This window comes from Triticum dicoccoides, chromosome 7A, assembly GCF_002162155.2.
Source record: "Triticum dicoccoides isolate Atlit2015 ecotype Zavitan chromosome 7A, WEW_v2.0, whole genome shotgun sequence".
NCBI classification, from domain to species: domain Eukaryota; kingdom Viridiplantae; phylum Streptophyta; class Magnoliopsida; order Poales; family Poaceae; genus Triticum; species Triticum dicoccoides.
This window is the reverse complement of record NC_041392.1, coordinates 547,661,602-547,673,728: the sequence shown is the minus strand read 5'-3', so window position 1 is coordinate 547,673,728 and position 12,127 is coordinate 547,661,602.

Genomic DNA, 12,127 nt, shown 5'->3' with positions numbered 1-12,127 from the left:
TCTTTTATCCTAACAGGGAAAGGTGGTTTCTCAATATAAGCAGTAGTAACAACTGGGTCTACATTATAAATTATAGTTTCTTATTTAACTGGTACCGGTTCTTTAATTTCTTCTTTAATAGGTGGGTGATATTTAAACCACTTCTCCTTAGGGAGATCAACATGAGTAGCAAATGATTCACAAAAGGAGGCTACTATCTCAGAGTCAAGTCCATATTTAGAGCTAAATGTTTGAAAAGCATCGATGTTCATAAAAGATTTAACACAATCATACTAAAGCTTAATACCTGACTCTTTACCTTCGTCGAGTTCCCAATATTCAGAGTTCTGTTTAATTTTTTCCAAAAGGTCCCACCGGAATTCAATTGTCTTCTTCATAAAAGAACCAGCACAAGAAGTATCAAGCATGGTTTGATCATTACGAGAAAGCCGAGCATAAAAATTCTGGATAATAATTTCTCTTGAGAGCTCATGATTGGGGCATGAATGTAACATTGACTTCAGCCTCCCCCAAGCTAGAGCGATACTTTCTCCTTCATGAGGCCAAAAATTATATATATAATTCCGATCACGATGAACTAGATGCATAGGATAATTTTTTTGATGGAACTCCAATTTCAATCTGTTCCAATTCCAGGATCCAATATCATCGCATAGCTTATACCATGCCAATGCTTTTCCCTTCAAAGATAAAGGGAAAACCTTCTTCATAACTTCGTCTCCGAGTAAACTTGCAAGCTTGAACAATCCATAAATTTGTTCTACATATATCAAGTGCATATCAGGATGTTCGGTTCCATCTCTTGCATAAGGATTAGCTAGCAGTTGTTCTATCATACCCGAAGGAATTTCATATTCAATATTTTCAATAGGTGCAATAGGTTGAGGGGTAGCTAATTGTGGTTTCGGTCGAGGTGAAGATACCCCGAACAAACCGCTCAAAAGATTGTTTTCCATAGTAACAAGTGACAATAAATTTCAGCACACTATATAAATGTTTCCTTACCAATTTCCACTTACCAAAGGCGCTTCACTCCCCGGCAATGGCGCCAGAAAATAGCCTTGATGATCCACAAGTATAGGGGATCAATTGTAGCTCTTTTTGATAAGTAAGAGTGTCGAACCCAATGAGGAGTGATGTCTACTACGCAACTTTATTCTTGTAGACACGTGTTGGGCCTCCAAGCGCATAGTTTTGCAGGACAGTAGCAATTTTCCCTCAAGTGGATGACCTAAGGTTTATCAATCCATGAGAGGTGTAGGATGAAGATGGTCTCTCTCAAACGACCCTGCAACCAAATACAAGAAATCTCTTGTGTCCCCAACACACCCAATACAATGGAAAATTGTATAGGTGCACTAGTTCGGCGAAGAGATGATGATAAAAGTGTAATATGGATGGTAGAAATATATTTTTATAATCTGAATAAATAAAAACAGCAAGGTAGAAAATAGTAAACGGGCACAAAAATGGTATTGCAATGCTTGAAAATGAGGCCTAGGGTCTGTACTTTCACTAGTGCAATCTCTCAATAGTGCTAATATAATTGGATCATATAACCGTCCCTCAACGTGCAACGAAGAATCACTCCAAAGTTCCTATCTAGTGGAGAACATAAGACAGAATTGTTTGTAGGGTACGAAACCACCTCAAAGCTATTCTTTCCGATCAATCTATTCTAGAGTTCGTACTAAAATAACGCGAAGCTATTCTTTCCGATCGATCTAACCAAGAGTTTGTACTAAAATACACCAAAGCAAATCCAGATTCATAATATTCAATCCAACACAAAGAACTTCAAAGAGTGCCCCAGGATTTCTACCGGAGAAACAAAGACAAGAATGTGCATCAACCCCTATGCATAGGTTACCCCAATGTCACCTCGGGAATCCGCGAGTTGAGTGCCAAAACATATATCAAGTGAATCAATACGATATCCCATTGTCACCACGAGTATTCATATGCAAGACATATATCAAGTGCTCTCAAATCCATAAAAGTATTCAATCCGATAAAACGAAAACTCAAAGGGAAAACTCAATCATCACAAGATAGAGAGGGGAAAACACCATATGATCCGACTATATTAACAAAGCCCGTGATACATCAAGATCATGGCATCTCAAGAACACGAGAGAGAGAGAGAGAGAGAGAGAGAGATTAAACACATAGCTACTGGTACAAACCCTCAGCCCCAAGGGTGGACTACTCCCTCCTCATCGTGGTGGCCGTCGGGATGATGAAGATGGCCACCGGAGATTATCCCCCCCTACGGCAGGGTGCCGGAAAGGGTCTAGATTGGTTTTCGGTGGCTAAAGAGCCTTGCAGCGGCGAAACTTCTGATCTAGGTTAACCCCTAAGGGTTTCGGAATATTTGGGAATTTATAGTGCAAAGAAGGGGTACGGGAGGCCACCGAGGTGGGCACAACCCACCTGGGTGCGCCTGGTGGGTTGTGCCCCCCTCGGGGCACCCCCGGGTGCTTCTTTGGCCCACTGGTGGTCTTTTGGTCCATAAAAAATCCACAAAAAGTTTCGCGGTGTTTGGACTCCATTTGATATTGATTTCCTGTGATGTAAAAAACAAGCAAAAAACAGCAACTGGCACTGGGCACTGGGTCAATAGGTTAGTCCCAAAAAAAGATATAAAGTTGCTATAAAATGATTGTAAAACATCCAAGAATGATAATAAAACAGCATGAATACTTCATAAATTATAGATACCTTGGAGATGTATCAAGGAGTAGAAGGAAATGACAAGTGGTTTTCAGTAAGGTAATGTCTACAAGTGCTAAAATTGTAGGTAGCAGAGTAGTTTGATAGCAAGATAATTTGTAACGAGCAAGTAACGATAATAGTAGCAAATGTGCAGCAAGGTAGCCCAATCCTTTTTTGGCAAAGGACAGGCCAAAACGGTTTCTTATGATAAGCAAAGCGTTCTTCCGGGTACACAGGATTTTCATCTAGTCACTTTCACCATGTTGGTTTGATTTGTGTTCGGTACTTTGATAACTTGATATGTGGGTGGACCGGTGCTTAGGTGTTGTTCTTACTTGAACAAACCTCCTACTTATGATTAACCCTCCCGCAAGCATCCGCAACCACGAGAAAAGTATTAAGCATACATTCTTACCATAGCATTAAACTTTTGGATCCAATCGGTCCCTTACGGAATAGCGCATAAACTGGGGTTTAAGCTTATGTCACTCTCGCAGATCATCATCTAATTGCTACTCCACAATGCATTCCCTTAGGCCCAAATATGGTGAAGTATCATGTAGTCGACGTTCACATGACACCACTAAGGGAATTACAACATATATACTATCAAAATATTGAACACATATCAATTTCACATGATTACTTGCAACACGATTTTTCCCGTGTCCTCAAGAACAAAAGTAACTAATCACAAATGATAATCGTGCTTAAGATGAGAGGGGTACTAAATAGCATATTGGATCTGAACATATAATCTTCCACCAAATAAACCATATAGTAATCAACTACAAGATGTAATCAACACTACTAGTCACCCACAAGCACCAATCTATAGTTCTGGTAACAAGATTGAACACAAGAGATGAACTAGGGTTTGAGATGAGATGGTGTTGTTGAACATGTTGATGGAGATTGCCCTCCCCAAGATGGGAGAGTTGTTGGTGATGATGATGACGATGATTTCCCCCTCCGGGAGGGAAGTTCCCCCGGCGGAATCGCTCCGCCGGAGGGCAAAAGTGCTCCTGCCCAAGTTCTGCCTTGAGATGGCGGTGCTCCACCCCGAAAGTCCTCCCCTTATTTTTTTCTAGGTCAAAATGACTTATATACTAGAAGATGGGCACCGGAGGTGGGCCTGGGTGAGCACAATCAACCAGGGCGCGCCTGGGCTCCCTAGCGCGCCCAGGTGGGTTGTGCCCACCTGGTGGGCCCCCTCTGGTACTTATTTGCTCCAATATTCCTCATATATTCCATAAAAATTCTCTGTGAAGTTTCAGCTTGTTTGGAATTGTGCAGAATAGGTAGTCTAACGTAGCTTTTCCAGGTCCAGATTTCCAGCTGCTGAAATTCTCCCTCTTTGTGTATACCTTGCATTGGATTGCTCCAAAAAACATCATAAATAATAGTAAGAAAACATGATGCAAAATGGATGTATCAGTGGACGGAGAAGCCTGTTGCAAAAGATTCTAGCGTTTCGCTCCTTCCAAATTTTCCACGAGACAAGCATCAATACGAAGACAGTAGCCTTCTTGATATGCCCTCCCGGGGTGATTGTCTTCAGCCACGAATCTTGAATAGAGTCTCCATGGTGCCAAGCCATTGGCAAGTGGATGTGCATGCCAAGCCAAGCTATGACCTTATTCCAAACATGGCAGTGAATCTACACTGGAAAAGAAGATGGGCGGCAGATTCATGAACTTGTTTGCATAGGGGGCATAGGCCGTAATTTGGCCATCCCTGCCGCTGAAACCAATATGCCATCCACACACGGTTTTGAATGATAAGCCAAGCAAAGGCTTTGCGCTTGGGAGCAACCCAATTCTTCCAATTCGTAGAAGTCGGACTGAGAACAAGCCCCGCAAAGTACGCCATGTACGCTGTAGCCACCGAATATTTGCCACTGGAAGTGAATTTCCAGGATATTGTGTCCTTCCTACCAAGGTTGAAAGAAACACCATCAATCAGTCCCCAAAGAGCAGATGTTTTGAATCCAGCATGCTCATTTGTGCACAGGTCTTCGGCAATACCTCGTAGAAACATTCAGATCATGGATTCTACATTCAGAACATAGAGGAATCAAACCATGGGAAGTGGCGGAGACAGCCGGGGTTGACATTGTAGCCAATAATTACTCCCTCAATTTTTTACTCTACATATAAGATTTGTCTTGAGTAAAACTTCGTAAAACTTGACCAAAATGTTATTGAAAACTATCAACATCTATAATAGTAAAGATATGCAATATGAAATTTTATTTCACACCGCAACAAAATTAATTCCATGATACATCTAATGGTATTGATTTAGTATTGTGAATGTTCATAACTTTTATTATAAACTTGGTCAAACTTTATAACGTTTGACCTAAGAAAAATCTTATACGCGGAGTAAAAAGGAACGAAGGGAGCACCTTCTTGGGGCTTGGGAGTTTGGTCCAACTTCTCTCAGTTCATTGCCCGCAACGTGTGAAAAACATTGTAATCTAAACTTGGTTTGGTTTGTAAGAAAATGGCACCCGATTTGCACACTCATCAAAAATTATTTGGAAGGGAGTGTTGTTATCACATTCTAGATTTTTCTCAAATGTAGAATGTTTAAAATTTCACATGGGATTAATTTTTTCTAAAAATACTTGCGTTTGAATGCTTTTACTTATGTTGACTAGGGTTGTTTGTTTGTTTGAAAGTGAGACCCAAATGGAAATTGGGAACTAAAAAGAAACCCTAAAGGGGCATGTATGGAAATGAATCCCCAAAATCAGTTGTTATTCCAAGCATTTAAAGAATGAACACAAACAAAAATTCCATTAAACTCAAATAACAAAAGAAATCCAAATTGAAATGGAAATAAAACAAGATGGAATATTTAAGTAAGGCTATGAAAATATTTTGCAGGAAAAATTTACCAAAAGGCCTCAAATAAATATCTAATCTACTGTAAATATTCCTAAAGGAATTTAGAACAAGTTTGTTTCTCAAAACAAGTTAAACTTCAAAACAAAAATGAAATTAGAAAGACAACGGAAAAGAGAAAGAAGAGTCAGGATATCCAGACCAACCTAGCCCAGCCGGCCCAGCAAGCACGCAGCACAGGACTGCACAAGCGCGTAGCGCTGCCCAACCAGCCAGCAGGCCCGCCAGCGAACTAATACGCAGATGTTTATTCACCATCGTCGGATCATCATCCAACGGAAAGTGCCACGCCCGCACTCTCTGTCTCTCTTGCCTCGCTCTGTCACTAACTGGTGGACCCCAAACGTTAGCTCCCCTTCGCCAACCTCCTCCATCCGAGAACCCTGCGCCTATGCACCCGATGTAGGACGCGCCCATGATCTCCATTTAGGCCACCTCCAACACGCACATGTCCCAGTGGCCATGTCCTTTAAATCCCCTTTGATCTCCTCGTATTTTTGCCCCAAAGACCCACGGGCATCGCCGCTAGGCTACGCCGCCTCGACCCCCACATCTCCACCGCTGCCACCTCCGTCGCTGGCCAAATTTCAGAAATGTTAGGACCCCTCTCGACCAGCCGCTAGTACAACCAGCTCCATCATGCCCAAGCGCACCTCCGACACATCATCTGTTCCTCCAACGCACACCCAAGTTTCGATTTCGTCGGCAACCGAAACTCACCGCCGCCGCAGCTCCAACTCCAGTGAGGTGAACATGAACTCGAGCACCCCCGCCATGTCTTTTAGCATCGCCACACCCACACAAGTCTTTTGACCACTTTCTCGTGCCCAAGATCGCTCAACTCTGAGCACGCTATCCACACCCGAGTGATTCCCCCGTCGAGACCAACTCAAGCGAGTCACCACCATTGCGCCTGCCATCCCCGAGGGCAAGCCACCCTCACCAAGAGCACCACCGCGTCAAGCTGAACCCCTCCGACCACTCCTCCATCGCGAGGACCATCTGCATCGTCGAATTCATCGACTCCCAAGCCATCGTCGCCGCACCTGATGATTCCGACGCGTTTCCGACAACCTAGCCGCCATGATGTGAGCCTCGATATAATCCTAACTGTCCATCTTTAGATCAACATCTCATGAGCATTCACTTAAATGAACCGATATGGTTCAATCTCAACCGTCCATGATCAATTAGATCCAATAGTTGTGTAATATTCTAGTTCTGAATTGGTACTAACCATTCAGATCACACCACATGCTCCCGGTTTAGTTTTACTTCGTTTAAATTGATTTAATCATTGCAACATTTGTAGAAAAGCCCCTATAACTTCAAATATTCATAACTTTTTACCTATAAGTCCAAATTGAGTGAAACTTTTTGCAAATTGTCCTTGAAGATAACCTTTCTTCTAGAATAATAAAATTTAAATTATTAATAATTTTCAATAGATTCAATTCAAACTTAAATAGGGTTTAATTTGCAAATTATAAATCCAAATTAAATATACTTCTTACAGAATAATCCTAATGAGTTGTACTTTCAACTTAGCTCACTGAAATTCATTTTCTAAATAATTAAAAGTGTAATTTAAAATAGTATTCAAGAGAGGTTTAATTCGAACCATATTCAAACTTAATTTGGTTATAATTTCTAAACCAATAGACTTCAATTGAGTAACTCATTTTGCGTTATAATTCAATAACTCAAATGAAACCTTAGGATTAATTTAAGATCATGTTTGACTTTAAGGAATTCAAACTTAATTTGAATTCAAATTAAACTTAATTTGAGCTTAGAACTCAAACCGCATATTCAAGTAAACATTTCACAAATGAATTCATGAACCAAGCTTAATCATGAATTCCTTTGAAGTTGAACCTAACTTTTCAAATTCAAACTCAAATTGGATTTAAAATTAAAATATCTTTCAAAGTTAATTCAATTTGGATTCAAATAAGTTAAGACATATTTCAGATTCAAATTGAATAGGATAACAACAGGCTTCCATGGCTCCCGCGACTCTGTGCCCGTGGCCGGCGGCACCACATTGATCTCCTTCATCCGACCGACATTTCAGCCTCGAGACCAGATCCAGGCTGTTGGTCGCGTCCTCTTTCAGTTGCACTCCTTCTCCCCTCTAGGCTCTCGAGGTGCTGCTCATGGCCCTCACGTCCACATCATCATCCCTGGATTCGCCGGAAGCTTCAATTGCTGCCGCCGCGCTGGTCGAGGTTGCTCTTGCCGCCGTCTGGGCAGCTGGCGGTCGTCTGTCCCATGCTGGACTCCCGCCGAGGCCAGATGTGACAGCACCTCTGATGGCACGGTCGGGCATGTGCTCCCTGCCACGCCCTCGGCCTCCTCCGTCCGGTGTCGACACCCTGGACGCAGTGTGCGCTGCTCTAGATCGTGCCCTTGGCCTGGTGGATGGAGGGCTTGGATCCCCGACCTCTGCAAACGCTGCTTCTACCAGCACCGCGCCGTCAGCCCCAACTACTGTTGTGGGCACGTTGTCCCCGACTCCTGCCAGTGTTGCTATGATGCCTCAACTCCTGTGGAAGCCCCGCCCCGTCCCTGGTTGCTGCTCATGAAACACCGTCCATGACTGTGGCTGGCTCTGCCACATCGTCCATGTCTCCTGCTGGCTCCGCTACACCATCCTCGACTCCTATGGAAGTGGCACCGTCCTCAACTCCTGTAGGCACTGAGTCGGGTCTAAACACAGCGCCACCTGTTTCGTGGAGCTCCCTTACCAACTATGAAGAAGATGAGGATGACGATGCAGTGGCCCCGTGGATGCCGTTGTCGGCTACCAAATCCTCACTTTCGGCTGCTCGGTCGGGCATGGCGGGTGATGCGGATTCATGCGGTGATTGGCAAAAGGTGTTGCCGTGGCGGAATGTGCAATGTCCAGTGTGACTAGGTCCTGCATTGGCTCCCCTTCCTATCCCTGATTGGCTTCATGGTAGATGTTGTAGATGCCTTTATCCTGGACATCATGCAATAGAGTGTCGAGATCCTTTTAGGTGTTCTCTGTGCCTTGAGAATGATCATCGAGCACGTGGGTGCCACAATGCCTGGCGTCCTCTCAGCTTTTTGGGAAGCCCTACTTTGTCGTCATTGCCCCGTCTCCCTGCCGGGCACCAACAAGCTTCAGTTCCTCGCAAGGTCCAGAAAGAAGCCTCACTCGCCCCTCTCGAAGATGTTTGGTCATGATTCTTGGGCATCGGTCATTGATGATCCTACTGGCTCCTTGGCGGATATCCCGGTGCGGCCTGCCCTGGAGAGGCAGGCCGAGCTGTTGCGCTCTGAGATCATTGGCATGGCTTCCTTTCGACTTGAGGAGATGGTCCAGCATTTGTGTGATGTCGTTGACTCCATGCAAGTTTTGATGTTGCGGCTAGAGAGCTTCATGGAGAGAGCTGAGGCTGCACTAGGCGGGCTCTCCCTGGCGCCACCTGTGTTGCAGACTGCTCATGTGTTGTGTCCCTTCGTTGTGCCTGATGATAGCTTCGAGGTCGAGAAGGGAGATGAGCTTCATGGTTGTTTCTCCCCTCGTGCTAGAGCCAGCTTGCCGTCGTCATCCTCTGAGGGACTAGGCAATGATGTGGTTTTTACTTAGGTGTTGTAGATCATGCCCGAGCTTCGGGAGCTGTGTGGGGGCTTGGTTCTGCCTCTTTCCGTCGAACAACTAAAGGTAGACCCCCTTGAGATCTCGATTATGGCTTCATCGCCAGCATCACCCCTGGAGTCTAGCCAGATACTAGATGCTGAGGAGTGTGGTGATTTGGATGTTGCAATCTCTCGATCGCCTAAGTCCATTGGGTGCCAGGCGTCAACCAGTCTACCTCTCGGTGTCATGGAGCACGGAGTTTTAGATGTTGCTGCCCTTCCATCGCCTGCAACCATCGAGCAGGTGATGCCCGTGAGTGACATGACCATTGAGCCAAGTGTGTTGGCACCTACTCCAAATCCAAATGCTCTCGTCGTGAAGGAACTATGTGATTTGCTCGCCGGTGTGGAGGTTGCTAGACCTGGTTTGGGCAGGTCGATTGCTTGCCTCTTGACGGGGACACCAATAAAGGGCAAACTATAGAAGGTGGGCAAAGGAAAGTGTGGCGCCATGGGCAAGGCATCTCTTGTTGCTTGATGGATGACCTTCGTTCTCTCGGCCCGTCCGCTTCGATTGAGGTGTCATTGAGGGTTAGGCGGTGTCTGATGTCTTGTGTCAAGGTGTTCTTGTCGGGGGGTCTCTTGGCGTAGTAGCAATGCCGTGGTTTGTGTATGTTGTGGATTCAGAGAGTGGCGGGGCCGCCTGTGTTGTTTTTTGCCATGTGAGTAGTTAGTCAGTGCTCAGTTTGTACTGGTTTTTGCTCGATTTTCCATAAATTAACTGGGCAATTCTTTTCTTCTTAATTAATCGATGAGGCAAAACTTTTGCCTCCGTTTTGAGAAAAATTCAAATTGAATTGCAACTCTAAACATGGTCATGAAATCAAGTGATGTTTAGTACTTATGTAATGGATATTTAGTACACTTATGCAATCATGTTTTATAAGTATATGTTTGTTGTTCTGTAGGCGTATCATATTATTGTGTAGACAGATCAAGTTACATCGCAAACAGTTCAACTAAGGAACACATGTGAGATGATTATCTCAAATCACAGACAATTACTACCTCTGTTTGTTTTTATAAGACGTTTTAGACTTTCAGACACTGTTCAAAAACAGCACAAAGCAAGTTGTCTGAACGTCTTATAAAAACAAACGGAGGGAGTACTTCTTAGCAACCGTTTGCCTATAACGCGCACAACATGTTCTGGAGAATCCTCTGTGTTATTTCACTCATCGCAAACAATTATGCAAACTGAACTGTATGTCGTATCTTGCACATGGCTTGTGATGGTTAATTGTCTGTGTTATTTTCGCTCATTGTAAACAGTTTTCTCGACTCAATTGTATGTCATATATTGCACACGCACCTTGTTTTTGAATCGGGTCAGCCATCTCACACGTAACATTTTCTGTCTGATGATTTATTTTTCTACCGTTAACGATGCGAGCATCGCACAAAGTTCATCTAAGGGTGTGTGAGATGTGTGTCTTTTTAGCAGGGTTCGGTAACAGTGCCCCCACCAAAAATGGACGCTTATGGCTTGTATTTAGATGGTTATACAAGTTCAAGCAGCAAAACGTGTCCATGCATATGACCCTGATAAACATATAGTGCAGCGTAGCATCATTACCAGAGGATTCTGATCGAGTCCGCCGAAATGCATTATTTTCCTACAGCTTTGGCCGCTAGTACAGTGTTGTCTAGCGTGAGGAGCTGTGAGCGAGCATGGCCCGTGACATGCATTGCCCTGCGGCTGTCATACTGAGCCACTGACGGTGTATTGCATGTTTGACTACTCTCTTTCGCGCCTGCGTGCTTTTCAATCGTGTGGCCTGTGCAAGGTGACAAGAAAATTGCTTGACCGATTTCTTTCCTCCTGCCTGACTACGGTAGTACCGCCGCGGTCTCAATCCTGTAGCGCCCCCATGCGTGTATGTCCCTTTGTCTTTCAAGCACAATCACACTCTGCATTTCATTTTCTGCGTCCGTACTGTCTTTCTAAAAGAAAACATTTACATTTCATTTGCCATATGCTAAACTGCCACAGAGATTTGGGCATGGTCAGTCTGTGTAACTTACATGAACAATGGTACAATCTTGGATTATTCTTAGATTACGAAGTCGGATTATTGGGGATGAATAAAGCGAACTCGTCTAGCAGGATGTAGGGGGTAGACATTCAAGCTTGCAAACCCACTCATTTAGGTAGGAGTCTAGCTTACTTCTACCTTAATTCTGAAATTATTGGGAATAAGTAATGCCTGATCTTGTATCTCAAAAAAAAAGGAGTGCCTCATCTTATAGCTAGTGAAGAAACAATATGGGAGAACAGGGTGTCAACCTATTGGCTAGGATAGCATTGGAGCTATCTAGCCCACCCGGGTTCGAGGCTATCTAGCCCACCCGGGTTCGAGTCACGGAGTGACCCGTGGTGCTTAGAGTTTCTTCTATAAACATATGCCTCCAAAGGCTAGTCCTAGATAGTCTTGATTTTTAAAACAAGAGAACCCATGTGTGACTGGACGGTTAAAAGTGTGTCTCGTTAATGTTGATTATCCTTTTAGTCAGACGCGACATTCCTGTCGATAATGAGGCATTGACTTCATCAATTTTGCAACTTTGCAACTCTAGTCTTCATTAGGTGCTTCCCACCTTTTTAAAAGGAGCATATACAAGCATCAACAATCAGATTATTAATAAGAACAAAATGAATATTCACCACAAAATGTAGGGAAAATGTATAGTGATTCGTGCAGTACTTAATTAAGCCATAGTGAGCCTTGATGACATATACACCGCATGTGCTATACACGCCACCTCATTTGGTCTTCGTGATCCTTGCCCGGAGCGGAGACAGGCCTCGAGAAACAATCCTTGCTTTATTT